Source organism: Ptychodera flava, unplaced genomic scaffold (assembly GCF_041260155.1).
Source record: "Ptychodera flava strain L36383 unplaced genomic scaffold, AS_Pfla_20210202 Scaffold_127__1_contigs__length_168366_pilon, whole genome shotgun sequence".
NCBI lineage: Eukaryota > Metazoa > Hemichordata > Enteropneusta > Ptychoderidae > Ptychodera > Ptychodera flava.
Genome location: NW_027248309.1, coordinates 131,826 through 159,449, shown reverse-complemented (window position 1 = coordinate 159,449; position 27,624 = coordinate 131,826). Strand labels below are relative to the sequence as shown.

Genomic DNA, 27,624 nt, shown 5'->3' with positions numbered 1-27,624 from the left:
GAAGAAAGACAGAGAGAGAAAGATAGGCAGGAAAGATTAGAAATGAAACGTTTAGAGCTTGGACAGTCAGGAAAATTCTTCCCTTCAGACAAGTTTGACATCACTAAGCATTTCAGGCTAGTTCCCCTTTCCAAGAAAAGGATGTTGATAAATATTTCCTTCATTTTGAGAAAATTGCTCAGAGTCTGAGTTGGCCTAAGGAGTCCTGGTCTATGCTTTTGCAGAGTGCTTTGGTGGGTAAAGCCAGAGAAATTTACATTCAGTTGTCAGTAGAGCAGGCTTCAGATTATGATTCTGTGAAGGAATTAATTCTCAAGGGCTATGAATTGGTGCCTGAAGCTTACCGTCAGAAATTTAGGGATTGTGAGAAGGTAAAAGATCAAACTTATGTTGAATTTGCTCGAACAAAAGAACAACTGTTTGATCGTTGGTGTTCTTCTGAAAAGGTTAGTCAGAATTATGACAAATTACGACAGCTTGTTTTGATTGAGGAATTTAAAAGGTGCATCCGAGTGACATCAAGACGTTTATCAATGAACAAAAGGCAGATACATTAGAGGTTGCTGCACGTTTGGCCGATGATTATTCATTGACCCACAAATCTTCATTTCTCAGCAAACCATCCCAGTCCTTTTCCTACAGAAACAATGCAGGTAAATTTAACTCGTCCTTTTCATCCAAGAATTTTTCAAAGGACAGTAGAAAATCAAATGACAACAGTTCACAAAATTCAAGTAACACTCCCACATCATCAGATCCCAAGTCTCAATCTCCTTCTGACAAACAGTTCGGTACACTTTCTTGTAATTATTGTAAGAAAGACGGCCATTTAATGTCAGAGTGTTTCAAATTGAAAGAAAACGTGAAGGTCAAAGTGGTCAAAGTGGATCTAAGCCAACCGGCTTTATTTCTTCATCAACTCAATTAGAGTCTAATAATGTGTGCAACACATTTTCTGAGGTTAAACCCCCTCTATCCCCAATTAATGAGGTCAAGGTCAATTCTTCTCAAGATAGCATTATGGGTATTTTCGAGCCATTTATTCATAATGGTTTTATATCACTTTCTAGTGATTTCTCTTCCGCTACCCCTGTCAAAATTTTAAGAGATACCGGGGCTTCCCAGTCTCTTTTGTTGGCAGATACCCTGCCGTTTTCTGAAAAGTCATTTTCAGGTTCTAAAGTTCTTATTAAGGGGTAGATTGTAATGACTACATTCCTGTTCCTCTCCATAATGTCTATTTGTCTTCGGACTTTGTTTCTGGACCTGTGGCTTTAGGTATTAGGCCTTTTTTGCCTTTTGAAGGGATTCACCTTCTTCTTGGAAACGACCTTGCTGGGGACAAGGTCATTACTAATCCACTTGTGACTGATAATCCTACTTTAGATCAGGATCCAGAGCCAATTGAACAAGAGATACCCGATTTATTTCCTTCATGTGCCATTACTCGAGCCATGTCAAAGAAAACTTCTGAGAATCAAAATACTCTCAAAAATAATGTCACAGATGTTGACTTAAATGACACCTTCTCAGTCAGGTGTTTGACACGGATCATTCCGTTATCCCTCGTGGATTTGAAACTTCCAGTAAAACTTCTGCTGACCAAAGTCAGACATTTTCTAGATCAAATCTCATTGCAGAACAACACAAAGACCCAGATATTTTGTCTTTGTTTGACAGGGTAGATGATGAAGGTAAAACTTCAGATAGCTCTGTTCCTATTATACAAAATCTGGTATTCTCATGCGTAAATGGAGACCTCCAGATGTTTTGGTTGATGACGATTGGGCTATAAAACATCAAATTGTGGTTCCAAAGCCCTACCATGCTGAAATATTGCACCTGGCCCATGAAACCCCCTGGGCTGGTCACTTAGGAGTCAGGAAAACTTATCATAAAATTCTCAGTCACTTTTATTGGCCTAATCTCAGGCAGGATGTAGCACATTTCTGTAAAACTTGTCACACATGTCAAATGGTAGGAAAGCCGAATCAGACCATTCCAAAGGCCCCTTTACAGCCAATTCCTGCATTTCAAGAACCATTTAGTAGGATACTAATAGACTGTGTTGGGCCCCTACCAAAAACAAGATCAGGAAATGAGTATATGTTGACAATTATGTGTACATCAACCCGGTTCCCAGAAGCCATACCACTGAGAAACATAAAGACAAAGACTATAGTGAGAGCTTTAGTCAAATTTTTCACTTTATTTGGCCTCCCTAAATGTGTCCAGTCCGATCAAGGCTCCAACTTTATGTCTGGTATTTTTCAACAAGTAATGGATCAGCTAGGCATTAAACAGTATAGGTCATCCGCCTATCATCCAGAAAGTCAGGGTGCTCTTGAGCGATTTCATCAAACTTTGAAAAACATGATTAGGACCTACTGTTTTGACACAGAGAAGCAGTGGGATGAAGGAATTCATTTTTTGCTCTTTGCTGTTAGAGAGTCAATTCAGGAGTCTCTTGGTTTTAGCCCATTTGAGCTTGTATTTGGACATACAGTCCGTGGCCCACTTAAGCTCGTTAAAGAGAAATTCCTGTCAGACGATGATGATTGTCTGAATATTTTGCAATATGTGTCAGATTTTCGTACAAAACTCTCTAAAGCATGTGAATTAGCCAGAGAAAATCTTGAGTCATCTCAGCAGTCAATGAAAACCAAATATGATAAAAGCACCTCAAAACGGAAGTTTAAACCAGGTCAAAAAGTTCTTGTTCTACTTCCAATTCCTGGCAAACCACTCCATGCTCGTTACTTTGGGCCATACCTAATGGATAAGAAATTGAGTGATTTAAATTACATCATAATAACACCTGACAGGCGAAAACAAAAACAGCTATGTCACATAAATATGCTTAAGCCATATTTGGATAGGGATAATCCTACTATAACTCAGCCTGTCAGTGCAGTCAGTTCAAACCATTATGAAGATAGTGATACTGAAACTGACTTAAGTGAAAATACTCTAAACTCAAAGCTGGGCTCGGTCAAGCTTCAGAACTCAGAAATCCTGGAGAAGCTGGAGTCTACAAAGTTGGCACACCTCCAGCCAGAACAACAACAACAGGTGAAAGAACTGCTCCACGAATATAAACACCTGTTTCAAGATGTTCCAACGAGGACAAACGTCATCTATCACGACGTTGATGTTGGGGACAGTAAGCCTGTAAAACAACATCCATACAGACTGAATCCAACAAAAGCGAAATATCTCCAGGAAGAAGTCAAATACCTGCTGGACAATGACTTTATTGAACCCAGTAAAAGTAACTGGAGTTCGCCGTGCATACTTGTTCCCAAATCAGATCACAGTTATCGTATGTGCACGGACTTTAGGAAGGTCAACACTTTAACAAAGACAGACACTTTCCCAATCCCGAGGATTGATGACTGCATCGACCGAGTGGGAAAAGCCAAGTATGTGACGAAATTTGACCTACTGAAGGGATTTTGGCAAGTCCCTCTGACGGATCGTGCTCGTGAAATATCCGCCTTTGTTACACCAGACGGATTGTTCCAGTACAAGGTGATGCCATTCGGAATGAAGAACTCTCCGGCAACGTTCCAACGGATGATCAACGACGTCATATCCGGGCTAGACGGGTGTGCAGCTTACGTTGACGACGTAGTCTTGTATAGTGACACCTGGGAGGAACACATCAAGCTCATGCGAAAGTTCTTTGAGAGACTGAGCAAAGCAATGTTGACTGTCAACCTTGCCAAATCTGAGTTTGGTTGGGCAAGGGTAACTTACCTCGGACATACTGTAGGACAGGGTGAGGTAAAACCTGTTGATGCCAAAATCAGTGCCATTTCAAGTTTTCCCATACCAAACTGCAAACGACAACTGATGCGCTTTCTCGGTTATGGCTGGTTACTACAGAAAATTCTGTCCAAATTTCTCCACAATTACTGAGCCTTTGACTAACTTACTTAAAAAGAAAGTAAAGTTTGTTTGGTCAGAGCAATGCCAACAGGCATTTGATACACTTAAAGCCATACTGCAAAGTGCCCCAGTGTTGTCTGCACCAGATTTCATTTTGCCATTCAAATTAGCTGTGGATGCTAGTGATACGGCTGCTGGTGCTGTTTTATTGCAAGAGGATAGTCATGGTGTAGATCATCCTGTTTGCTATTTTTCACGCAAATTTAACAAATCCCAGAGAAACTACTCTACAATTGAAAAAGAGTGTTTATCTTTGATATTAGCTTTACAGCATTTTGAAGTTTATGTTACTTCTTCAAATCAGCCAATAGTGGTTTATATTGATCACAACCCTCTTGTTTTTCTGCAGAAATTTAAAGGCAAAAATCAGAGATTGCTAAGATGGAGTTTAATGTTACAAGAGTTTAATCTTGACATTAGACATATCAAAGGCAGAGACAATTTAATTGCAGACTGTCTCTCTCGTATTTAGAGTTTATTGTTGTTCACTTTCAAGAAATTTTACTTTAGAGTAAAACAAATTTTGAGTACTTAAATCCTTTTCAAGATTACATTTGCAAAAGAAAGATTTTTCTTTGAAAAATTTTCTTTTTTTGAAGAGGGGGTGTGTTATGTAGGTCATTCCCCCCACACTCATCATGACCTGAGTTCAATTAGTCTAGAACATTCTCAAGGTCACTGCCCTTGATGACCTCACAACCTTGAATTCAATTAGTCATGTTTGGAATGTTCTGGAAAGTTGATTAGTTGTGTAAGGGAGATAATTTTAGAACAGTAATTAGCATGTCAATAAAAGTTCTAGATTGTTCTTATATGCCTTTTAAAAGGGACGTGCACAGCTTCCAGTCAGACTTTTGGGATCGTGTCTCTTGTGTGTTACTAAACTCCAGCAGTAGTCATTCTCAAGACTTTTCAAGACCTTCACTGTCAACGCTGGATTTATATTGTGGTCTTTGTGCAGCTTCAAGCCTGCAAGCCAAAGGACTGTTCATTCATCCAACTGACTGTTACAACTCTGAGACTGGAGTTTTGCCGTCCCAGCTGAGATAAGTAGTCTGTACACTTTAAAGCTTGTATCCTATCCCTAACTTAGCAATTAGTTTTATTTTCGTAATAAATTTTGTTTAAACGTTAACTGCTGAGTTCACCCTTTTGTTCGTTTTCTCTGCACGTAACATTGTAAAATTTTAAATATATTTAAGTCAGAAAAAAATAAAATGAATGAAGCCTACAACACGTGGTATTCCCAGGCGGTCACCCATCCAAGTACTAACCACGCCCAACGTAGCTTAACTTCGGTGATCGGACGAGAACCGGTGTGTTCTACGTGGTATGGTCGTAGGCGATCGTATAAGTTATTTGAGCCCATCTTAAATGAAGCCACCACCGCGTCAAGAAGCGACTCGGACCTCAGACTTGACGAAAGAGTGATGGATTTTTCATATTGTTTTCATTCATTTCTGCCACACTCTTGTTGGACCTTCATATGGCACCTACCTGTACATAATAAATCCAACGCTTTGGATATTATGGGGTTGAATACATGTTGGAAGTATAAAAAATAAAATTGGTATGGTCGTAGAAATGGACCAAATATGACTATTTTGTCGTGCAACTCTGGCAATAGATTTTCTCAAGTAAAATTTGAGCGACACACGCGGACTCCAAACTCAATTTGGAGGCTTATGGGATTGAAGTTGGGTGGGATTCAAGTAAAATTTAAATATTTGTAAAATTTAAATATATTTAAGTCAGAAAAAAATAAAATGAATGAAGCCTACAACACGTGGTATTCCCAGGCGGTCACCCATCCAAGTACTAACCACGCCCAACGTAGCTTAACTTCGGTGATCGGACGAGAAACGGTGTGTTCTACGTGGTATGGTCGTAGGCGATCGTATAAGTTATTTGAGCCCATCTTAATGAAGCCACCACCGCGTCAAGAAGCGACTCGGACCTCAGACTTGACGAAAGAGTGATGGATTTTTCATATTGTTTTCATTCATTTCTGCCACACTCTTGTTGGACCTTCATATGGCACCTACCTGTACATAATAAATCCAACGCTTTGGATATTATGGGGTTGAATACATGTTGGAAGTATAAAAAATAAAATTGGTATGGTCGTAGAAATGGACCAATATGACTATTTTGTCGTGCAACTCTGGCAATAGATTTTCTCAAGTAAAATTTGAGCGACACACGCGGACTCCAAACTCAATTTGGAGGCTTATGGGATTGAAGTTGGGTGGGATTCAAGTAAAATTTAAATATTTGTAAAATTTAAATATATTTAAGTCAGAAAAAAATAAAATGAATGAAGCCTACAACACGTGGTATTCCCAGGCGGTCACCCATCCAAGTACTAACCACGCCCAACGTAGCTTAACTTCGGTGATCGGACGAGAACCGGTGTGTTCTACGTGGTATGGTCGTAGGCGATCGTATAAGTTATTTGAGCCCATCTTAAATGAAGCCACCACCGCGTCAAGAAGCGACTCGGACCTCAGACTTGACGAAAGAGTGATGGATTTTTCATATTGTTTTCATTCATTTCTGCCACACTCTTGTTGGACCTTCATATGGCACCTACCTGTACATAATAAATCCAACGCTTTGGATATTATGGGGTTGAATACATGTTGGAAGTATAAAAAATAAAATTGGTATGGTCGTAGAAATGGACCAAATATGACTATTTTGTCGTGCAACTCTGGCAATAGATTTTCTCAAGTAAAATTTGAGCGACACACGCGGACTCAAAACTCAATTTGGAGGCTTATGGGATTGAAGTTGGGTGGGATTCAAGTAAAATTTAAATATTTGTAAAATTTAAATATATTTAAGTCAGAAAAAAATAAAATGAATGAAGCCTACAACACGTGGTATTCCCAGGCGGTCACCCATCCAAGTACTAACCACGCCCAACGTAGCTTAACTTCGGTGATCGGACGAGAACCGGTGTGTTCTACGTGGTATGGTCGTAGGCGATCGTATAAGTTATTTGAGCCCATCTTAAATGAAGCCACCACCGCGTCAAGAAGCGACTCGGACCTCAGACTTGACGAAAGAGTGATGGATTTTTCATATTGTTTTCATTCATTTCTGCCACACTCTTGTTGGACCTTCATATGGCACCTACCTGTACATAATAAATCCAACGCTTTGGATATTATGGGGTTGAATACATGTTGGAAGTATAAAAAATAAAATTGGTATGGTCGTAGAAATGGACCAAATATGACTATTTTGTCGTGCAACTCTGGCAATAGATTTTCTCAAGTAAAATTTGAGCGACACACGCGGACTCCAAACTCAATTTGGAGGCTTATGGGATTGAAGTTGGGTGGGATTCAAGTAAAATTTAAATATTTGTAAAATTTAAATATATTTAAGTCAGAAAAAAATAAAATGAATGAAGCCTACAACACGTGGTATTCCCAGGCGGTCACCCATCCAAGTACTAACCACGCCCAACGTAGCTTAACTTCGGTGATCGGACGAGAACCGGTGTGTTCTACGTGGTATGGTCGTAGGCGATCGTATAAGTTATTTGAGCCCATCTTAAATGAAGCCACCACCGCGTCAAGAAGCGACTCGGACCTCAGACTTGACGAAAGAGTGATGGATTTTTCATATTGTTTTCATTCATTTCTGCCACACTCTTGTTGGACCTTCATATGGCACCTACCTGTACATAATAAATCCAACGCTTTGGATATTATGGGGTTGAATACATGTTGGAAGTATAAAAAATAAAATTGGTATGGTCGTAGAAATGGACCAAATATGACTATTTTGTCGTGCAACTCTGGCAATAGATTTTCTCAAGTAAAATTTGAGCGACACACGCGGACTCCAAACTCAATTTGGAGGCTTATGGGATTGAAGTTGGGTGGGATTCAAGTAAAATTTAAATATTTGTAAAATTTAAATATATTTAAGTCAGAAAAAAATAAAATGAATGAAGCCTACAACACGTGGTATTCCCAGGCGGTCACCCATCCAAGTACTAACCACGCCCAACGTAGCTTAACTTCGGTGATCGGACGAGAACCGGTGTGTTTCTACGTGGTATGGTCGTAGGCGATCGTATAAGTTATTTGAGCCCATCTTAAATGAAGCCACCACCGCGTCAAGAAGCGACTCGGACCTCAGACTTGACGAAAGAGTGATGGATTTTTCATATTGTTTTCATTCATTTCTGCCACACTCTTGTTGGACCTTCATATGGCACCTACCTGTACATAATAAATCCAACGCTTTGGATATTATGGGGTTGAATACATGTTGGAAGTATAAAAAATAAAATTGGTATGGTCGTAGAAATGGACCAAATATGACTATTTTGTCGTGCAACTCTGGCAATAGATTTTCTCAAGTAAAATTTGAGCGACACACGCGGACTCCAAACTCAATTTGGAGGCTTATGGGATTGAAGTTGGGTGGGATTCAAGTAAAATTTAAATATTTGTAAAATTTAAATATATTTAAGTCAGAAAAAAATAAAATGAATGAAGCCTACAACACGTGGTATTCCCAGGCGGTCACCCATCCAAGTACTAACCACGCCCAACGTAGCTTAACTTCGGTGATCGGACGAGAACCGGTGTGTTCTACGTGGTATGGTCGTAGGCGATCGTATAAGTTATTTGAGCCCATCTTAAATGAAGCCACCACCGCGTCAAGAAGCGACTCGGACCTCAGACTTGACGAAAGAGTGATGGATTTTTCATATTGTTTTCATTCATTTCTGCCACACTCTTGTTGGACCTTCATATGGCACCTACCTGTACATAATAAATCCAACGCTTTGGATATTATGGGGTTGAATACATGTTGGAAGTATAAAAAATAAAATTGGTATGGTCGTAGAAATGGACCAAATATGACTATTTTGTCGTGCAACTCTGGCAATAGATTTTCTCAAGTAAAATTTGAGCGACACACGCGGACTCAAAACTCAATTTGGAGGCTTATGGGATTGAAGTTGGGTGGGATTCAAGTAAAATTTAAATATTTGTAAAATTTAAATATATTTAAGTCAGAAAAAAATAAAATGAATGAAGCCTACAACACGTGGTATTCCCAGGCGGTCACCCATCCAAGTACTAACCACGCCCAACGTAGCTTAACTTCGGTGATCGGACGAGAACCGGTGTGTTCTACGTGGTATGGTCGTAGGCGATCGTATAAGTTATTTGAGCCCATCTTAAATGAAGCCACCACCGCGTCAAGAAGCGACTCGGACCTCAGACTTGACGAAAGAGTGATGGATTTTTCATATTGTTTTCATTCATTTCTGCCACACTCTTGTTGGACCTTCATATGGCACCTACCTGTACATAATAAATCCAACGCTTTGGATATTATGGGGTTGAATACATGTTGGAAGTATAAAAAATAAAATTGGTATGGTCGTAGAAATGGACCAAATATGACTATTTTGTCGTGCAACTCTGGCAATAGATTTTCTCAAGTAAAATTTGAGCGACACACGCGGACTCCAAACTCAATTTGGAGGCTTATGGGATTGAAGTTGGGTGGGATTCAAGTAAAATTTAAATATTTGTAAAATTTAAATATATTTAAGTCAGAAAAAAATAAAATGAATGAAGCCTACAACACGTGGTATTCCCAGGCGGTCACCCATCCAAGTACTAACCACGCCCAACGTAGCTTAACTTCGGTGATCGGACGAGAACCGGTGTGTTCTACGTGGTATGGTCGTAGGCGATCGTATAAGTTATTTGAGCCCATCTTAAATGAAGCCACCACCGCGTCAAGAAGCGACTCGGACCTCAGACTTGACGAAAGAGTGATGGATTTTTCATATTGTTTTCATTCATTTCTGCCACACTCTTGTTGGACCTTCATATGGCACCTACCTGTACATAATAAATCCAACGCTTTGGATATTATGGGGTTGAATACATGTTGGAAGTATAAAAAATAAAATTGGTATGGTCGTAGAAATGGACCAAATATGACTATTTTGTCGTGCAACTCTGGCAATAGATTTTCTCAAGTAAAATTTGAGCGACACACGCGGACTCCAAACTCAATTTGGAGGCTTATGGGATTGAAGTTGGGTGGGATTCAAGTAAAATTTAAATATTTGTAAAATTTAAATATATTTAAGTCAGAAAAAAATAAAATGAATGAAGCCTACAACACGTGGTATTCCCAGGCGGTCACCCATCCAAGTACTAACCACGCCCAACGTAGCTTAACTTCGGTGATCGGACGAGAACGGTGTGTTCTACGTGGTATGGTCGTAGGCGATCGTATAAGTTATTTGAGCCCATCTTAAATGAAGCCACCACCGCGTCAAGAAGCGACTCGGACCTCAGACTTGACGAAAGAGTGATGGATTTTTCATATTGTTTTCATTCATTTCTGCCACACTCTTGTTGGACCTTCATATGGCACCTACCTGTACATAATAAATCCAACGCTTTGGATATTATGGGGTTGAATACATGTTGGAAGTATAAAAAATAAAATTGGTATGGTCGTAGAAATGGACCAATATGACTATTTTGTCGTGCAACTCTGGCAATAGATTTTCTCAAGTAAAATTTGAGCGACACACGCGGACTCCAAACTCAATTTGGAGGCTTATGGGATTGAAGTTGGGTGGGATTCAAGTAAAATTTAAATATTTGTAAAATTTAAATATATTTAAGTCAGAAAAAAATAAAATGAATGAAGCCTACAACACGTGGTATTCCCAGGCGGTCACCCATCCAAGTACTAACCACGCCCAACGTAGCTTAACTTCGGTGATCGGACGAGAACCGGTGTGTTCTACGTGGTATGGTCGTAGGCGATCGTATAAGTTATTTGAGCCCATCTTAAATGAAGCCACCACCGCGTCAAGAAGCGACTCGGACCTCAGACTTGACGAAAGAGTGATGGATTTTCATATTGTTTTCATTCATTTCTGCCACACTCTTGTTGGACCTTCATATGGCACCTACCTGTACATAATAAATCCAACGCTTTGGATATTATGGGGTTGAATACATGTTGGAAGTATAAAAATAAAATTGGTATGGTCGTAGAAATGGACCAAATATGACTATTTTGTCGTGCAACTCTGGCAATAGATTTTCTCAAGTAAAATTTGAGCGACACACGCGGACTCCAAACTCAATTTGGAGGCTTATGGGATTGAAGTTGGGTGGGATTCAAGTAAAATTTAAATATTTGTAAAATTTAAATATATTTAAGTCAGAAAAAAATAAAATGAATGAAGCCTACAACACGTGGTATTCCCAGGCGGTCACCCATCCAAGTACTAACCACGCCCAACGTAGCTTAACTTCGGTGATCGGACGAGAACCGGTGTGTTCTACGTGGTATGGTCGTAGGCGATCGTATAAGTTATTTGAGCCCATCTTAAATGAAGCCACCACCGCGTCAAGAAGCGACTCGGACCTCAGACTTGACGAAAGAGTGATGGATTTTTCATATTGTTTTCATTCATTTCTGCCACACTCTTGTTGGACCTTCATATGGCACCTACCTGTACATAATAAATCCAACGCTTTGGATATTATGGGGTTGAATACATGTTGGAAGTATAAAAAATAAAATTGGTATGGTCGTAGAAATGGACCAAATATGACTATTTTGTCGTGCAACTCTGGCAATAGATTTTCTCAAGTAAAATTGAGCGACACACGCGGACTCCAAACTCAATTTGGAGGCTTATGGGATTGAAGTTGGGTGGGATTCAAGTAAAATTTAAATATTTGTAAAATTTAAATATATTTAAGTCAGAAAAAAATAAAATGAATGAAGCCTACAACACGTGGTATTCCCAGGCGGTCACCCATCCAAGTACTAACCACGCCCAACGTAGCTTAACTTCGGTGATCGGACGAGAACCGGTGTGTTCTACGTGGTATGGTCGTAGGCGATCGTATAAGTTATTTGAGCCCATCTTAAATGAAGCCACCACCGCGTCAAGAAGCGACTCGGACCTCAGACTTGACGAAAGAGTGATGGATTTTTCATATTGTTTTCATTCATTTCTGCCACACTCTTGTTGGACCTTCATATGGCACCTACCTGTACATAATAAATCCAACGCTTTGGATATTATGGGGTTGAATCATGTTGGAAGTATAAAAAATAAAATTGGTATGGTCGTAGAAATGGACCAAATATGACTATTTTGTCGTGCAACTCTGGCAATAGATTTTCTCAAGTAAAATTTGAGCGACACACGCGGACTCCAAACTCAATTTGGAGGCTTATGGGATTGAAGTTGGGTGGGATTCAAGTAAAATTTAAATATTTGTAAAATTTAAATATATTTAAGTCAGAAAAAAATAAAATGAATGAAGCCTACAACACGTGGTATTCCCAGGCGGTCACCCATCCAAGTACTAACCACGCCCAACGTAGCTTAACTTCGGTGATCGGACGAGAACCGGTGTGTTCTACGTGGTATGGTCGTAGGCGATCGTATAAGTTATTTGAGCCCATCTTAAATGAAGCCACCACCGCGTCAAGAAGCGACTCGGACCTCAGACTTGACGAAAGAGTGATGGATTTTTCATATTGTTTTCATTCATTTCTGCCACACTCTTGTTGGACCTTCATATGGCACCTACCTGTACATAATAAATCCAACGCTTTGGATATTATGGGGTTGAATACATGTTGGAAGTATAAAAAATAAAATTGGTATGGTCGTAGAAATGGACCAAATATGACTATTTTGTCGTGCAACTCTGGCAATAGATTTTCTCAAGTAAAATTGAGCGACACACGCGGACTCCAAACTCAATTGGAGGCTTATGGGATTGAAGTTGGGTGGGATTCAAGTAAAATTTAAATATTTGTAAAATTTAAATATATTTAAGTCAGAAAAAAATAAAATGAATGAAGCCTACAACACGTGGTATTCCCAGGCGGTCACCCATCCAAGTACTAACCACGCCCAACGTAGCTTAACTTCGGTGATCGGACGAGAACCGGTGTGTTCTACGTGGTATGGTCGTAGGCGATCGTATAAGTTATTTGAGCCCATCTTAAATGAAGCCACCACCGCGTCAAGAAGCGACTCGGACCTCAGACTTGACGAAAGAGTGATGGATTTTTCATATTGTTTTCATTCATTTCTGCCACACTCTTGTTGGACCTTCATATGGCACCTACCTGTACATAATAAATCCAACGCTTTGGATATTATGGGTTGAATACATGTTGGAAGTATAAAAAATAAAATTGGTATGGTCGTAGAAATGGACCAAATATGACTATTTTGTCGTGCAACTCTGGCAATAGATTTTCTCAAGTAAAATTTGAGCGACACACGCGGACTCCAAACTCAATTTGGAGGCTTATGGGATTGAAGTTGGGTGGGATTCAAGTAAAATTTAAATATTTGTAAAATTTAAATATATTTAAGTCAGAAAAAAATAAAATGAATGAAGCCTACAACACGTGGTATTCCCAGGCGGTCACCCATCCAAGTACTAACCACGCCCAACGTAGCTTAACTTCGGTGATCGGACGAGAACCGGTGTGTTCTACGTGGTATGGTCGTAGGCGATCGTATAAGTTATTTGAGCCCATCTTAAATGAAGCCACCACCGCGTCAAGAAGCGACTCGGACCTCAGACTTGACGAAAGAGTGATGGATTTTTCATATTGTTTTCATTCATTTCTGCCACACTCTTGTTGGACCTTCATATGGCACCTACCTGTACATAATAAATCCAACGCTTTGGATATTATGGGGTTGAATACATGTTGGAAGTATAAAAAATAAAATGGTATGGTCGTAGAAATGGACCAAATATGACTATTTTGTCGTGCAACTCTGGCAATAGATTTTCTCAAGTAAAATTTGAGCGACACACGCGGACTCCAAACTCAATTTGGAGGCTTATGGGATTGAAGTTGGGTGGGATTCAAGTAAAATTTAAATATTTGTAAAATTTAAATATATTTAAGTCAGAAAAAAATAAAATGAATGAAGCCTACAACACGTGGTATTCCCAGGCGGTCACCCATCCAAGTACTAACCACGCCCAACGTAGCTTAACTTCGGTGATCGGACGAGAACCGGTGTGTTCTACGTGGTATGGTCGTAGGCGATCGTATAAGTTATTTGAGCCCATCTTAAATGAAGCCACCACCGCGTCAAGAAGCGACTCGGACCTCAGACTTGACGAAAGAGTGATGGATTTTTCATATTGTTTTCATTCATTTCTGCCACACTCTTGTTGGACCTTCATATGGCACCTACCTGTACATAATAAATCCAACGCTTTGGATATTATGGGGTTGAATACATGTTGGAAGTATAAAAAATAAAATTGGTATGGTCGTAGAAATGGACCAAATATGACTATTTTGTCGTGCAACTCTGGCAATAGATTTTCTCAAGTAAAATTTGAGCGACACACGCGGACTCAAAACTCAATTTGGAGGCTTATGGGATTGAAGTTGGGTGGGATTCAAGTAAAATTTAAATATTTGTAAAATTTAAATATATTTAAGTCAGAAAAAAATAAAATGAATGAAGCCTACAACACGTGGTATTCCCAGGCGGTCACCCATCCAAGTACTAACCACGCCCAACGTAGCTTAACTTCGGTGATCGGACGAGAACCGGTGTGTTCTACGTGGTATGGTCGTAGGCGATCGTATAAGTTATTTGAGCCCATCTTAAATGAAGCCACCACCGCGTCAAGAAGCGACTCGGACCTCAGACTTGACGAAAGAGTGATGGATTTTTCATATTGTTTCATTCATTTCTGCCACACTCTTGTTGGACCTTCATATGGCACCTACCTGTACATAATAAATCCAACGCTTTGGATATTATGGGTTGAATACATGTTGGAAGTATAAAAAATAAAATTGGTATGGTCGTAGAAATGGACCAAATATGACTATTTTGTCGTGCAACTCTGGCAATAGATTTTCTCAAGTAAAATTTGAGCGACACACGCGGACTCCAAACTCAATTTGGAGGCTTATGGGATTGAAGTTGGGTGGGATTCAAGTAAAATTTAAATATTTGTAAAATTTAAATATATTTAAGTCAGAAAAAAATAAAATGAATGAAGCCTACAACACGTGGTATTCCCAGGCGGTCACCCATCCAAGTACTAACCACGCCCAACGTAGCTTAACTTCGGTGATCGGACGAGAACCGGTGTGTTCTACGTGGTATGGTCGTAGGCGATCGTATAAGTTATTTGAGCCCATCTTAAATGAAGCCACCACCGCGTCAAGAAGCGACTCGGACCTCAGACTTGACGAAAGAGTGATGGATTTTTCATATTGTTTTCATTCATTTCTGCCACACTCTTGTTGGACCTCATATGGCACCTACCTGTACATAATAAATCCAACGCTTTGGATATTATGGGGTTGAATACATGTTGGAAGTATAAAAAATAAAATTGGTATGGTCGTAGAAATGGACCAAATATGACTATTTGTCGTGCAACTCTGGCAATAGATTTTCTCAAGTAAAATTTGAGCGACACACGCGGACTCCAAACTCAATTTGGAGGCTTATGGGATTGAAGTTGGGTGGGATTCAAGTAAAATTTAAATATTTGTAAAATTTAAATATATTTAAGTCAGAAAAAAATAAAATGAATGAAGCCTACAACACGTGGTATTCCCAGGCGGTCACCCATCCAAGTACTAACCACGCCCAACGTAGCTTAACTTCGGTGATCGGACGAGAACCGGTGTGTTCTACGTGGTATGGTCGTAGGCGATCGTATAAGTTATTTGAGCCCATCTTAAATGAAGCCACCACCGCGTCAAGAAGCGACTCGGACCTCAGACTTGACGAAAGAGTGATGGATTTTTCATATTGTTTTCATTCATTTCTGCCACACTCTTGTTGGACCTTCATATGGCACCTACCTGTACATAATAAATCCAACGCTTTGGATATTATGGGGTTGAATACATGTTGGAAGTATAAAAAATAAAATTGGTATGGTCGTAGAAATGGACCAAATATGACTATTTTGTCGTGCAACTCTGGCAATAGATTTTCTCAAGTAAAATTTGAGCGACACACGCGGACTCCAAACTCAATTTGGAGGCTTATGGATTGAAGTTGGGTGGGATTCAAGTAAAATTTAAATATTTGTAAAATTTAAATATATTTAAGTCAGAAAAAAATAAAATGAATGAAGCCTACAACACGTGGTATTCCCAGGCGGTCACCCATCCAAGTACTAACCACGCCCAACGTAGCTTAACTTCGGTGATCGGACGAGAACCGGTGTGTTCTACGTGGTATGGTCGTAGGCGATCGTATAAGTTATTTGAGCCCATCTTAAATGAAGCCACCACCGCGTCAAGAAGCGACTCGGACCTCAGACTTGACGAAAGAGTGATGGATTTTTCATATTGTTTTCATTCATTTCTGCCACACTCTTGTTGGACCTTCATATGGCACCTACCTGTACATAATAAATCCAACGCTTTGGATATTATGGGGTTGAATACATGTTGGAAGTATAAAAAATAAAATTGGTATGGTCGTAGAAATGGACCAAATATGACTATTTTGTCGTGCAACTCTGGCAATAGATTTTCTCAAGTAAAATTTGAGCGACACACGCGGACTCAAAACTCAATTTGGAGGCTTATGGGATTGAAGTTGGGTGGGATTCAAGTAAAATTTAAATATTTGTAAAATTTAAATATATTTAAGTCAGAAAAAAATAAAATGAATGAAGCCTACAACACGTGGTATTCCCAGGCGGTCACCCATCCAAGTACTAACCACGCCCAACGTAGCTTAACTTCGGTGATCGGACGAGAACCGGTGTGTTCTACGTGGTATGGTCGTAGGCGATCGTATAAGTTATTTGAGCCCATCTTAAATGAAGCCACCACCGCGTCAAGAAGCGACTCGGACCTCAGACTTGACGAAAGAGTGATGGATTTTTCATATTGTTTTCATTCATTTCTGCCACACTCTTGTTGGACCTTCATATGGCACCTACCTGTACATAATAAATCCAACGCTTTGGATATTATGGGGTTGAATACATGTTGGAAGTATAAAAAATAAAATTGGTATGGTCGTAGAAATGGACCAAATATGACTATTTTGTCGTGCAACTCTGGCAATAGATTTTCTCAAGTAAAATTTGAGCGACACACGCGGACTCCAAACTCAATTTGGAGGCTTATGGGATTGAAGTTGGGTGGGATTCAAGTAAAATTTAAATATTTGTAAAATTTAAATATATTTAAGTCAGAAAAAAATAAAATGAATGAAGCCTACAACACGTGGTATTCCCAGGCGGTCACCCATCCAAGTACTAACCACGCCCAACGTAGCTTAACTTCGGTGATCGGACGAGAACCGGTGTGTTCTACGTGGTATGGTCGTAGGCGATCGTATAAGTTATTTGAGCCCATCTTAAATGAAGCCACCACCGCGTCAAGAAGCGACTCGGACCTCAGACTTGACGAAAGAGTGATGGATTTTTATATTGTTTTCATTCATTTCTGCCACACTCTTGTTGGACCTTCATATGGCACCTACCTGTACATAATAAATCCAACGCTTTGGATATTATGGGGTTGAATACATGTTGGAAGTATAAAAAATAAAATTGGTATGGTCGTAGAAATGGACCAAATATGACTATTTTGTCGTGCAACTCTGGCAATAGATTTTCTCAAGTAAAATTTGAGCGACACACGCGGACTCCAAACTCAATTTGGAGGCTTATGGGATTGAAGTTGGGTGGGATTCAAGTAAAATTTAAATATTTGTAAAATTTAAATATATTTAAGTCAGAAAAAAATAAAATGAATGAAGCCTACAACACGTGGTATTCCCAGGCGGTCACCCATCCAAGTACTAACCACGCCCAACGTAGCTTAACTTCGGTGATCGGACGAGAACCGGTGTGTTCTACGTGGTATGGTCGTAGGCGATCGTATAAGTTATTTGAGCCCATCTTAAATGAAGCCACCACCGCGTCAAGAAGCGACTCGGACCTCAGACTTGACGAAAGAGTGATGGATTTTTCATATTGTTTCATTCATTTCTGCCACACTCTTGTTGGACCTTCATATGGCACCTACCTGTACATAATAAATCCAACGCTTTGGATATTATGGGGTTGAATACATGTTGGAAGTATAAAAAATAAAATTGGTATGGTCGTAGAAAATGGACCAAATATGACTATTTTGTCGTGCAACTCTGGCAATAGATTTTCTCAAGTAAAATTTGAGCGACACACGCGGACTCCAAACTCAATTTGGAGGCTTATGGGATTGAAGTTGGGTGGGATTCAAGTAAAATTTAAATATTTGTAAAATTTAAATATATTTAAGTCAGAAAAAAATAAAATGAATGAAGCCTACAACACGTGGTATTCCCAGGCGGTCACCCATCCAAGTACTAACCACGCCCAACGTAGCTTAACTTCGGTGATCGGACGAGAACCGGTGTGTTCTACGTGGTATGGTCGTAGGCGATCGTATAAGTTATTTGAGCCCATCTTAAATGAAGCCACCACCGCGTCAAGAAGCGACTCGGACCTCAGACTTGACGAAAGAGTGATGGATTTTTCATATGTTTTCATTCATTTCTGCCACACTCTTGTTGGACCTTCATATGGCACCTACCTGTACATAATAAATCCAACGCTTTGGATATTATGGGGTTGAATACATGTTGGAAGTATAAAAAATAAAATTGGTATGGTCGTAGAAATGGACCAAATATGACTATTTTGTCGTGCAACTCTGGCAATAGATTTTCTCAAGTAAAATTGAGCGACACACGCGGACTCCAAACTCAATTTGGAGGCTTATGGGATTGAAGTTGGGTGGGATTCAAGTAAAATTTAAATATTTGTAAAATTTAAATATATTTAAGTCAGAAAAAAATAAAATGAATGAAGCCTACAACACGTGGTATTCCCAGGCGGTCACCCATCCAAGTACTAACCACGCCCAACGTAGCTTAACTTCGGTGATCGGACGAGAAACGGTGTGTTCTACGTGGTATGGTCGTAGGCGATCGTATAAGTTATTTGAGCCCATCTTAAATGAAGCCACCACCGCGTCAAGAAGCGACTCGGACCTCAGACTTGACGAAAGAGTGATGGATTTTTCATATTGTTTTCATTCATTTCTGCCACACTCTTGTTGGACCTTCATATGGCACCTACCTGTACATAATAAATCCAACGCTTTGGATATTATGGGGTTGAATACATGTTGGAAGTATAAAAAATAAAATTGGTATGGTCGTAGAAATGGACCAAATATGACTATTTTGTCGTGCAACTCTGGCAATAGATTTTCTCAAGTAAAATTTGAGCGACACACGCGGACTCAAAACTCAATTTGGAGGCTTATGGGATTGAAGTTGGGTGGGATTCAAGTAAAATTTAAATATTTGTAAAATTTAAATATATTTAAGTCAGAAAAAAATAAAATGAATGAAGCCTACAACACGTGGTATTCCCAGGCGGTCACCCATCCAAGTACTAACCACGCCCAACGTAGCTTAACTTCGGTGATCGGACGAGAACCGGTGTGTTCTACGTGGTATGGTCGTAGGCGATCGTATAAGTTATTTGAGCCCATCTTAAATGAAGCCACCACCGCGTCAAGAAGCGACTCGGACCTCAGACTTGACGAAAGAGTGATGGATTTTTCATATTGTTTCATTCATTTCTGCCACACTCTTGTTGGACCTTCATATGGCACCTACCTGTACATAATAAATCCAACGCTTTGGATATTATGGGGTTGAATACATGTTGGAAGTATAAAAAATAAAATTGGTATGGTCGTAGAAATGGACCAAATATGACTATTTGTCGTGCAACTCTGGCAATAGATTTTCTCAAGTAAAATTTGAGCGACACACGCGGACTCCAAACTCAATTTGGAGGCTTATGGGATTGAAGTTGGGTGGGATTCAAGTAAAATTTAAATATTTGTAAAATTTAAATATATTTAAGTCAGAAAAAAATAAAATGAATGAAGCCTACAACACGTGGTATTCCCAGGCGGTCACCCATCCAAGTACTAACCACGCCCAACGTAGCTTAACTTCGGTGATCGGACGAGAACCGGTGTGTTCTACGTGGTATGGTCGTAGGCGATCGTATAAGTTATTTGAGCCCATCTTAAATGAAGCCACCACCGCGTCAAGAAGCGACTCGGACCTCAGACTTGACGAAAGAGTGATGGATTTTTCATATTGTTTTCATTCATTTCTGCCACACTCTTGTTGGACCTTCATATGGCACCTACCTGTACATAATAAATCCAACGCTTTGGATATTATGGGGTTGAATACATGTTGGAAGTATAAAAAATAAAATTGGTATGGTCGTAGAAATGGACCAAATATGACTATTTTGTCGTGCAACTCTGGCAATAGATTTTCTCAAGTAAAATTTGAGCGACACACGCGGACTCCAAACTCAATTTGGAGGCTTATGGGATTGAAGTTGGGTGGGATTCAAGTAAAATTTAAATATTTGTAAAATTTAAATATATTTAAGTCAGAAAAAAATAAAATGAATGAAGCCTACAACACGTGGTATTCCCAGGCGGTCACCCATCCAAGTACTAACCACGCCCAACGTAGCTTAACTTCGGTGATCGGACGAGAACCGGTGTGTTCTACGTGGTATGGTCGTAGGCGATCGTATAAGTTATTTGAGCCCATCTTAAATGAAGCCACCACCGCGTCAAGAAGCGACTCGGACCTCAGACTTGACGAAAGAGTGATGGATTTTTCATATTGTTTTCATTCATTTCTGCCACACTCTTGTTGGACCTTCATATGGCACCTACCTGTACATAATAAATCCAACGCTTTGGATATTATGGGGTTGAATACATGTTGGAAGTATAAAAAATAAAAATTGGTATGGTCGTAGAAATGGACCAAATATGACTATTTTGTCGTGCAACTCTGGCAATAGATTTTCTCAAGTAAAATTTGAGCGACACACGCGGACTCCAAACTCAATTTGGAGGCTTATGGGATTGAAGTTGGGTGGGATTCAAGTAAAATTTAAATATTTGTAAAATTTAAATATATTAAGTCAGAAAAAAAAAAATGAATGAAGCCTACAACACGTGGTATTCCCAGGCGGTCACCCATCCAAGTACTAACCACGCCCAACGTAGCTTAACTTCGGTGATCGGACGAGAACCGGTGTGTTCTACGTGGTATGGTCGTAGGCGATCGTATAAGTTATTTGAGCCCATCTTAAATGAAGCCACCACCGCGTCAAGAAGCGACTCGGACCTCAGACTTGACGAAAGAGTGATGGATTTTTCATATTGTTTTCATTCATTTCTGCCACACTCTTGTTGGACCTTCATATGGCACCTACCTGTACATAATAAATCCAACGCTTTGGATATTATGGGGTTGAATACATGTTGGAAGTATAAAAAATAAAATTGGTATGGTCGTAGAAATGGACCAAATATGACTATTTTGTCGTGCAACTCTGGCAATAGATTTTCTCAAGTAAAATTTGAGCGACACACGCGGACTCCAAACTCAATTTGGAGGCTTATGGGATTGAAGTTGGGTGGGATTCAAGTAAAATTTAAATATTTGTAAAATTTAAATATATTTAAGTCAGAAAAAAATAAAATGAATGAAGCCTACAACACGTGGTATTCCCAGGCGGTCACCCATCCAAGTACTAACCACGCCCAACGTAGCTTAACTTCGGTGATCGGACGAGAACCGGTGTGTTCTACGTGGTATGGTCGTAGGCGATCGTATAAGTTATTTGAGCCCATCTTAAATGAAGCCACCACCGCGTCAAGAAGCGACTCGGACCTCAGACTTGACGAAAGAGTGATGGATTTTTCATATTGTTTTCATTCATTTCTGCCACACTCTTGTTGGACCTTCATATGGCACCTACCTGTACATAATAAATCCAACGCTTTGGATATTATGGGTTGAATACATGTTGGAAGTATAAAAAATAAAATTGGTATGGTCGTAGAAATGGACCAAATATGACTATTTTGTCGTGCAACTCTGGCAATAGATTTTCTCAAGTAAAATTTGAGCGACACACGCGGACTCCAAACTCAATTTGGAGGCTTATGGGATTGAAGTTGGGTGGGATTCAAGTAAAATTTAAATATTTGTAAAATTTAAATATATTTAAGTCAGAAAAAAATAAAATGAATGAAGCCTACAACACGTGGTATTCCCAGGCGGTCACCCATCCAAGTACTAACCACGCCCAACGTAGCTTAACTTCGGTGATCGGACGAGAACCGGTGTGTTCTACGTGGTATGGTCGTAGGCGATCGTATAAGTTATTTGAGCCCATCTTAATGAAGCCACCACCGCGTCAAGAAGCGACTCGGACCTCAGACTTGACGAAAGAGTGATGGATTTTTCATATTGTTTCATTCATTTCTGCCACACTCTTGTTGGACCTTCATATGGCACCTACCTGTACATAATAAATCCAACGCTTTGGATATTATGGGGTTGAATACATGTTGGAAGTATAAAAAATAAAATGGTATGGTCGTAAGAAATGGACCAAATATGACTATTTTGTCGTGCAACTCTGGCAATAGATTTTCTCAAGTAAAATTTGAGCGACACACGCGGACTCCAAACTCAATTTGGAGGCTTATGGGATTGAAGTTGGGTGGGATTCAAGTAAAATTTAAATATTTGTAAAATTTAAATATATTTAAGTCAGAAAAAAATAAAATGAATGAAGCCTACAACACGTGGTATTCCCAGGCGGTCACCCATCCAAGTACTAACCACGCCCAACGTAGCTTAACTTCGGTGATCGGACGAGAACCGGTGTGTTCTACGTGGTATGGTCGTAGGCGATCGTATAAGTTATTTGAGCCCATCTTAAATGAAGCCACCACCGCGTCAAGAAGCGACTCGGACCTCAGACTTGACGAAAGAGTGATGGATTTTTCATATTGTTTTCATTCATTTCTGCCACACTCTTGTTGGACCTTCATATGGCACCTACCTGTACATAATAAATCCAACGCTTTGGATATTATGGGGTTGAATACATGTTGGAAGTATAAAAAATAAAATTGGTATGGTCGTAGAAATGGACCAAATATGACTATTTTGTCGTGCAACTCTGGCAATAGATTTTCTCAAGTAAAATTTGAGCGACACACGCGGACTCCAAACTCAATTTGGAGGCTTATGGGATTGAAGTTGGGTGGGATTCAAGTAAAATTTAAATATTTGTAAAATTTAAATATATTTAAGTCAGAAAAAAATAAAATGAATGAAGCCTACAAACGTGGTATTCCCAGGCGGTCACCCATCCAAGTACTAACCACGCCCAACGTAGCTTAACTTCGGTGATCGGACGAGAACCGGTGTGTTCTACGTGGTATGGTCGTAGGCGATCGTATAAGTTATTTGAGCCCATCTTAATGAAGCCACCACCGCGTCAAGAAGCGACTCGGACCTCAGACTTGACGAAAGAGTGATGGATTTTTCATATTGTTTCATTCATTTCTGCCACACTCTTGTTGGACCTTCATATGGCACCTACCTGTACATAATAAATCCAACGCTTTGGATATTATGGGGTTGAATACATGTTGGAAGTATAAAAAATAAAATTGGTATGGTCGTAGAAATGGACCAAATATGACTATTTTGTCGTGCAACTCTGGCAATAGATTTTCTCAAGTAAAATTTGAGCGACACACGCGGACTCCAAACTCAATTTGGAGGCTTATGGGATTGAAGTTGGGTGGGATTCAAGTAAAATTTAAATATTTGTAAAATTTAAATATATTTAAGTCAGAAAAAAATAAAATGAATGAAGCCTACAACACGTGGTATTCCCAGGCGGTCACCCATCCAAGTACTAACCACGCCCAACGTAGCTTAACTTCGGTGATCGGACGAGAACCGGTGTGTTCTACGTGGTATGGTCGTAGGCGATCGTATAAGTTATTTGAGCCCATCTTAAATGAAGCCACCACCGCGTCAAGAAGCGACTCGGACCTCAGACTTGACGAAAGAGTGATGGATTTTTCATATTGTTTTCATTCATTTCTGCCACACTCTTGTTGGACCTTCATATGGCACCTACCTGTACATAATAAATCCAACGCTTTGGATATTATGGGGTTGAATACATGTTGGAAGTATAAAAAATAAAATTGGTATGGTCGTAGAAATGGACCAAATATGACTATTTTGTCGTGCAACTCTGGCAATAGATTTTCTCAAGTAAAATTTGAGCGACACACGCGGACTCCAAACTCAATTTGGAGGCTTATGGGATTGAAGTTGGGTGGGATTCAAGTAAAATTTAAATATTTGTAAAATTTAAATATATTTAAGTCAGAAAAAAATAAAATGAATGAAGCCTACAACACGTGGTATTCCCAGGCGGTCACCCATCCAAGTACTAACCACGCCCAACGTAGCTTAACTTCGGTGATCGGACGAGAACCGGTGTGTTCTACGTGGTATGGTCGTAGGCGATCGTATAAGTTATTTGAGCCCATCTTAAATGAAGCCACCACCGCGTCAAGAAGCGACTCGGACCTCAGACTTGACGAAAGAGTGATGGATTTTTCATATTGTTTTCATTCATTTCTGCCACACTCTTGTTGGACCTTCATATGGCACCTACCTGTACATAATAAATCCAACGCTTTGGATATTATGGGTTGAATACATGTTGGAAGTATAAAAAATAAAATTGGTATGGTCGTAGAAATGGACCAAATATGACTATTTTGTCGTGCAACTCTGGCAATAGATTTTCTCAAGTAAAATTTGAGCGACACACGCGGACTCCAAACTCAATTTGGAGGCTTATGGGATTGAAGTTGGGTGGGATTCAAGTAAAATTTAAATATTTGTAAAATTTAAATATATTTAAGTCAGAAAAAATAAAATGAATGAAGCCTACAACACGTGGTATTCCCAGGCGGTCACCCATCCAAGTACTAACCACGCCCAACGTAGCTTAACTTCGGTGATCGGACGAGAACCGGTGTGTTCTACGTGGTATGGTCGTAGGCGATCGTATAAGTTATTTGAGCCCATCTTAAATGAAGCCACCACCGCGTCAAGAAGCGACTCGGACCTCAGACTTGACGAAAGAGTGATGGATTTTTCATATTGTTTTCATTCATTTCTGCCACACTCTTGTTGGACCTTCATATGGCACCTACCTGTACATAATAAATCCAACGCTTTGGATATTATGGGGTTGAATACATGTTGGAAGTATAAAAAATAAAATTGGTATGGTCGTAGAAATGGACCAAATATGACTATTTTGTCGTGCAACTCTGGCAATAGATTTTCTCAAGTAAAATTTGAGCGACACACGCGGACTCAAAACTCAATTTGGAGGCTTATGGGATTGAAGTTGGGTGGGATTCAAGTAAAATTTAAATATTTGTAAAATTTAAATATATTTAAGTCAGAAAAAAATAAAATGAATGAAGCCTACAACACGTGGTATTCCCAGGCGGTCACCCATCCAAGTACTAACCACGCCCAACGTAGCTTAACTTCGGTGATCGGACGAGAACCGGTGTGTTCTACGTGGTATGGTCGTAGGCGATCGTATAAGTTATTTGAGCCCATCTTAAATGAAGCCACCACCGCGTCAAGAAGCGACTCGGACCTCAGACTTGACGAAAGAGTGATGGATTTTTCATATTGTTTTCATTCATTTCTGCCACACTCTTGTTGGACCTTCATATGGCACCTACCTGTACATAATAAATCCAACGCTTTGGATATTATGGGGTTGAATACATGTTGGAAGTATAAAAAATAAATTGGTATGGTCGTAGAAATGGACCAAATATGACTATTTTGTCGTGCAACTCTGGCAATAGATTTTCTCAAGTAAAATTTGAGCGACACACGCGGACTCCAAACTCAATTTGGAGGCTTATGGGATTGAAGTTGGGTGGGATTCAAGTAAAATTTAAATATTTGTAAAATTTAAATATATTTAAGTCAGAAAAAAAAATGAATGAATACAAGCCGTGGTATTCCCAGGCGGTCACCCATCCAAGTACTAACCACGCCCAACGTAGCTTAACTTCGGTGATCGGACGAGAACCGGTGTGTTCTACGTGGTATGGTCGTAGGCGATCGTATAAGTTATTTGAGCCCATCTTAAATGAAGCCACCACCGCGTCAAGAAGCGACTCGGACCTCAGACTTGACGAAAGAGTGATGGATTTTTCATATTGTTTTCATTCATTTCTGCCACACTCTTGTTGGACCTTCATATGGCACCTACCTGTACATAATAAATCCAACGCTTTGGATATTATGGGGTTGAATACATGTTGGAAGTATAAAAAATAAAATGGTATGGTCGTAGAAATGGACCAAATATGACTATTTTGTCGTGCAACTCTGGCAATAGATTTTCTCAAGTAAAATTTGAGCGACACACGCGGACTCCAAACTCAATTTGGAGGCTTATGGGATTGAAGTTGGGTGGGATTCAAGTAAAATTTAAATATTTGTAAAATTTAAATATATTTAAGTCAGAAAAAAAATAAAATGAATGAAGCTACAACGTGGTATTCCCAGGCGGTCACCCATCCAAGTACTAACCACGCCAACGTAGCTTAACTTCGGTGATCGGACGAGAACCGGTGTGTTCTACGTGGTATGGTCGTAGGCGATCGTATAAGTTATTTGAGCCCATCTTAAATGAAGCCACCACCGCGTCAAGAAGCGACTCGGACCTCAGACTTGACGAAAGAGTGATGGATTTTTCATATTGTTTTCATTCATTTCTGCCACACTCTTGTTGGACCTTCATATGGCACCTACCTGTACATAATAAATCCAACGCTTTGGATATTATGGGGTTGAATACATGTTGGAAGTATAAAAAATAAAATTGGTATGGTCGTAGAAATGGACCAAATATGACTATTTTGTCGTGCAACTCTGGCAATAGATTTTCTCAAGTAAAATTTGAGCGACACACGCGGACTCCAAACTCAATTTGGAGGCTTATGGGATTGAAGTTGGGTGGGATTCAAGTAAAATTTAAATATTTGTAAAATTTAAATATATTTAAGTCAGAAAAAAATAAAATGAATGAAGCCCACGTGGTATTCCCAGGCGGTCACCCATCCAAGTACTAACCACGCCCAACGTAGCTTAACTTCGGTGATCGGACGAGAACCGGTGTGTTCTACGTGGTATGGTCGTAGGCGATCGTATAAGTTATTTGAGCCCATCTTAAATGAAGCCACCACCGCGTCAAGAAGCGACTCGGACCTCAGACTTGACGAAAGAGTGATGGATTTTTCATATTGTTTTCATTCATTTCTGCCACACTCTTGTTGGACCTTCATATGGCACCTACCTGTACATAATAAATCCAACGCTTTGGATATTATGGGGTTGAATACATGTTGGAAGTATAAAAAATAAAATTGGTATGGTCGTAGAAATGGACCAAATATGACTATTTTGTCGTGCAACTCTGGCAATAGATTTTCTCAAGTAAAATTGAGCGACACACGCGGACTCCAAACTCAATTTGGAGGCTTATGGGATTGAAGTTGGGTGGGATTCAAGTAAAATTTAAATATTTGTAAAATTTAAATATATTTAAGTCAGAAAAA

General features: G+C 39.6%; 40 non-coding genes and 1 pseudogene across 40 annotated transcripts; all 41 read right to left on the bottom strand.

The window, feature by feature from the left end:
* Positions 1–5,176: 5,176 nt before the first annotated feature.
* On the bottom strand, positions 5,177–5,295 carry LOC139126734 (5S ribosomal RNA). Its single transcript, XR_011550728.1, has one exon. It is a non-coding gene; the product is annotated as a 5S ribosomal RNA (ribosomal RNA).
* A 430-nt stretch (positions 5,296–5,725) lies between these two features.
* LOC139126752 (5S ribosomal RNA) lies at positions 5,726–5,844 on the bottom strand. The gene has a single exon (XR_011550747.1). It is a non-coding gene; the product is annotated as a 5S ribosomal RNA (ribosomal RNA).
* Positions 5,845–6,272: 428 nt separating this feature from the next.
* On the bottom strand, positions 6,273–6,391 carry LOC139126733 (5S ribosomal RNA). The gene has a single exon (XR_011550726.1). It is a non-coding gene; the product is annotated as a 5S ribosomal RNA (ribosomal RNA).
* A 430-nt stretch (positions 6,392–6,821) lies between these two features.
* LOC139126732 (5S ribosomal RNA) lies at positions 6,822–6,940 on the bottom strand. The gene has a single exon (XR_011550725.1). It is a non-coding gene; the product is annotated as a 5S ribosomal RNA (ribosomal RNA).
* A 430-nt stretch (positions 6,941–7,370) lies between these two features.
* LOC139126730 (5S ribosomal RNA) lies at positions 7,371–7,489 on the bottom strand. The gene has a single exon (XR_011550723.1). It is a non-coding gene; the product is annotated as a 5S ribosomal RNA (ribosomal RNA).
* A 430-nt stretch (positions 7,490–7,919) lies between these two features.
* Positions 7,920–8,039, bottom strand: LOC139126748 (5S ribosomal RNA). Its single transcript, XR_011550742.1, has one exon. It is a non-coding gene; the product is annotated as a 5S ribosomal RNA (ribosomal RNA).
* A 430-nt stretch (positions 8,040–8,469) lies between these two features.
* On the bottom strand, positions 8,470–8,588 carry LOC139126728 (5S ribosomal RNA). The gene has a single exon (XR_011550722.1). It is a non-coding gene; the product is annotated as a 5S ribosomal RNA (ribosomal RNA).
* Positions 8,589–9,018: 430 nt separating this feature from the next.
* LOC139126727 (5S ribosomal RNA) lies at positions 9,019–9,137 on the bottom strand. The gene has a single exon (XR_011550721.1). It is a non-coding gene; the product is annotated as a 5S ribosomal RNA (ribosomal RNA).
* A 430-nt stretch (positions 9,138–9,567) lies between these two features.
* On the bottom strand, positions 9,568–9,686 carry LOC139126726 (5S ribosomal RNA). The gene has a single exon (XR_011550720.1). It is a non-coding gene; the product is annotated as a 5S ribosomal RNA (ribosomal RNA).
* Positions 9,687–10,116: 430 nt separating this feature from the next.
* Positions 10,117–10,234, bottom strand: LOC139126765 (5S ribosomal RNA). The gene has a single exon (XR_011550760.1). It is a non-coding gene; the product is annotated as a 5S ribosomal RNA (ribosomal RNA).
* A 429-nt stretch (positions 10,235–10,663) lies between these two features.
* Positions 10,664–10,782, bottom strand: LOC139126725 (5S ribosomal RNA). The gene has a single exon (XR_011550719.1). It is a non-coding gene; the product is annotated as a 5S ribosomal RNA (ribosomal RNA).
* Positions 10,783–11,210: 428 nt separating this feature from the next.
* Positions 11,211–11,329, bottom strand: LOC139126724 (5S ribosomal RNA). Its single transcript, XR_011550718.1, has one exon. It is a non-coding gene; the product is annotated as a 5S ribosomal RNA (ribosomal RNA).
* Positions 11,330–11,758: 429 nt separating this feature from the next.
* Positions 11,759–11,877, bottom strand: LOC139126723 (5S ribosomal RNA). The gene has a single exon (XR_011550717.1). It is a non-coding gene; the product is annotated as a 5S ribosomal RNA (ribosomal RNA).
* A 429-nt stretch (positions 11,878–12,306) lies between these two features.
* LOC139126722 (5S ribosomal RNA) lies at positions 12,307–12,425 on the bottom strand. Its single transcript, XR_011550715.1, has one exon. It is a non-coding gene; the product is annotated as a 5S ribosomal RNA (ribosomal RNA).
* A 428-nt stretch (positions 12,426–12,853) lies between these two features.
* LOC139126721 (5S ribosomal RNA) lies at positions 12,854–12,972 on the bottom strand. The gene has a single exon (XR_011550714.1). It is a non-coding gene; the product is annotated as a 5S ribosomal RNA (ribosomal RNA).
* A 429-nt stretch (positions 12,973–13,401) lies between these two features.
* LOC139126720 (5S ribosomal RNA) lies at positions 13,402–13,520 on the bottom strand. The gene has a single exon (XR_011550713.1). It is a non-coding gene; the product is annotated as a 5S ribosomal RNA (ribosomal RNA).
* Positions 13,521–13,949: 429 nt separating this feature from the next.
* LOC139126717 (5S ribosomal RNA) lies at positions 13,950–14,068 on the bottom strand. Its single transcript, XR_011550711.1, has one exon. It is a non-coding gene; the product is annotated as a 5S ribosomal RNA (ribosomal RNA).
* Positions 14,069–14,498: 430 nt separating this feature from the next.
* On the bottom strand, positions 14,499–14,617 carry LOC139126716 (5S ribosomal RNA). The gene has a single exon (XR_011550710.1). It is a non-coding gene; the product is annotated as a 5S ribosomal RNA (ribosomal RNA).
* A 428-nt stretch (positions 14,618–15,045) lies between these two features.
* On the bottom strand, positions 15,046–15,164 carry LOC139126715 (5S ribosomal RNA). The gene has a single exon (XR_011550709.1). It is a non-coding gene; the product is annotated as a 5S ribosomal RNA (ribosomal RNA).
* Positions 15,165–15,592: 428 nt separating this feature from the next.
* LOC139126714 (5S ribosomal RNA) lies at positions 15,593–15,711 on the bottom strand. Its single transcript, XR_011550708.1, has one exon. It is a non-coding gene; the product is annotated as a 5S ribosomal RNA (ribosomal RNA).
* Positions 15,712–16,140: 429 nt separating this feature from the next.
* On the bottom strand, positions 16,141–16,259 carry LOC139126713 (5S ribosomal RNA). The gene has a single exon (XR_011550707.1). It is a non-coding gene; the product is annotated as a 5S ribosomal RNA (ribosomal RNA).
* A 430-nt stretch (positions 16,260–16,689) lies between these two features.
* Positions 16,690–16,808, bottom strand: LOC139126819 (5S ribosomal RNA). The gene has a single exon (XR_011550808.1). It is a non-coding gene; the product is annotated as a 5S ribosomal RNA (ribosomal RNA).
* A 430-nt stretch (positions 16,809–17,238) lies between these two features.
* On the bottom strand, positions 17,239–17,357 carry LOC139126818 (5S ribosomal RNA). Its single transcript, XR_011550807.1, has one exon. It is a non-coding gene; the product is annotated as a 5S ribosomal RNA (ribosomal RNA).
* Positions 17,358–17,786: 429 nt separating this feature from the next.
* LOC139126817 (5S ribosomal RNA) lies at positions 17,787–17,905 on the bottom strand. The gene has a single exon (XR_011550806.1). It is a non-coding gene; the product is annotated as a 5S ribosomal RNA (ribosomal RNA).
* A 430-nt stretch (positions 17,906–18,335) lies between these two features.
* On the bottom strand, positions 18,336–18,454 carry LOC139126816 (5S ribosomal RNA). Its single transcript, XR_011550805.1, has one exon. It is a non-coding gene; the product is annotated as a 5S ribosomal RNA (ribosomal RNA).
* A 428-nt stretch (positions 18,455–18,882) lies between these two features.
* On the bottom strand, positions 18,883–19,001 carry LOC139126751 (5S ribosomal RNA). The gene has a single exon (XR_011550746.1). It is a non-coding gene; the product is annotated as a 5S ribosomal RNA (ribosomal RNA).
* A 430-nt stretch (positions 19,002–19,431) lies between these two features.
* LOC139126814 (5S ribosomal RNA) lies at positions 19,432–19,550 on the bottom strand. The gene has a single exon (XR_011550804.1). It is a non-coding gene; the product is annotated as a 5S ribosomal RNA (ribosomal RNA).
* A 428-nt stretch (positions 19,551–19,978) lies between these two features.
* LOC139126812 (5S ribosomal RNA) lies at positions 19,979–20,097 on the bottom strand. The gene has a single exon (XR_011550802.1). It is a non-coding gene; the product is annotated as a 5S ribosomal RNA (ribosomal RNA).
* Positions 20,098–20,527: 430 nt separating this feature from the next.
* LOC139126811 (5S ribosomal RNA) lies at positions 20,528–20,646 on the bottom strand. Its single transcript, XR_011550801.1, has one exon. It is a non-coding gene; the product is annotated as a 5S ribosomal RNA (ribosomal RNA).
* A 429-nt stretch (positions 20,647–21,075) lies between these two features.
* Positions 21,076–21,194, bottom strand: LOC139126810 (5S ribosomal RNA). Its single transcript, XR_011550800.1, has one exon. It is a non-coding gene; the product is annotated as a 5S ribosomal RNA (ribosomal RNA).
* Positions 21,195–21,624: 430 nt separating this feature from the next.
* Positions 21,625–21,743, bottom strand: LOC139126809 (5S ribosomal RNA). Its single transcript, XR_011550799.1, has one exon. It is a non-coding gene; the product is annotated as a 5S ribosomal RNA (ribosomal RNA).
* Positions 21,744–22,172: 429 nt separating this feature from the next.
* On the bottom strand, positions 22,173–22,291 carry LOC139126808 (5S ribosomal RNA). The gene has a single exon (XR_011550798.1). It is a non-coding gene; the product is annotated as a 5S ribosomal RNA (ribosomal RNA).
* Positions 22,292–22,719: 428 nt separating this feature from the next.
* Positions 22,720–22,838, bottom strand: LOC139126807 (5S ribosomal RNA). Its single transcript, XR_011550797.1, has one exon. It is a non-coding gene; the product is annotated as a 5S ribosomal RNA (ribosomal RNA).
* Positions 22,839–23,268: 430 nt separating this feature from the next.
* LOC139126763 (5S ribosomal RNA) lies at positions 23,269–23,386 on the bottom strand. Its single transcript, XR_011550758.1, has one exon. It is a non-coding gene; the product is annotated as a 5S ribosomal RNA (ribosomal RNA).
* A 428-nt stretch (positions 23,387–23,814) lies between these two features.
* LOC139126806 (5S ribosomal RNA) lies at positions 23,815–23,933 on the bottom strand. Its single transcript, XR_011550796.1, has one exon. It is a non-coding gene; the product is annotated as a 5S ribosomal RNA (ribosomal RNA).
* A 430-nt stretch (positions 23,934–24,363) lies between these two features.
* LOC139126805 (5S ribosomal RNA) lies at positions 24,364–24,482 on the bottom strand. The gene has a single exon (XR_011550795.1). It is a non-coding gene; the product is annotated as a 5S ribosomal RNA (ribosomal RNA).
* A 428-nt stretch (positions 24,483–24,910) lies between these two features.
* On the bottom strand, positions 24,911–25,029 carry LOC139126804 (5S ribosomal RNA). The gene has a single exon (XR_011550794.1). It is a non-coding gene; the product is annotated as a 5S ribosomal RNA (ribosomal RNA).
* A 430-nt stretch (positions 25,030–25,459) lies between these two features.
* On the bottom strand, positions 25,460–25,578 carry LOC139126803 (5S ribosomal RNA). Its single transcript, XR_011550793.1, has one exon. It is a non-coding gene; the product is annotated as a 5S ribosomal RNA (ribosomal RNA).
* A 423-nt stretch (positions 25,579–26,001) lies between these two features.
* LOC139126769 (5S ribosomal RNA) lies at positions 26,002–26,120 on the bottom strand. The gene has a single exon (XR_011550763.1). It is a non-coding gene; the product is annotated as a 5S ribosomal RNA (ribosomal RNA).
* Positions 26,121–26,549: 429 nt separating this feature from the next.
* LOC139126771 (5S ribosomal RNA) lies at positions 26,550–26,665 on the bottom strand (annotated as a pseudogene).
* A 430-nt stretch (positions 26,666–27,095) lies between these two features.
* LOC139126770 (5S ribosomal RNA) lies at positions 27,096–27,209 on the bottom strand. The gene has a single exon (XR_011550764.1). It is a non-coding gene; the product is annotated as a 5S ribosomal RNA (ribosomal RNA).
* Between the last annotated feature and the right edge of the window lie 415 nt (positions 27,210–27,624).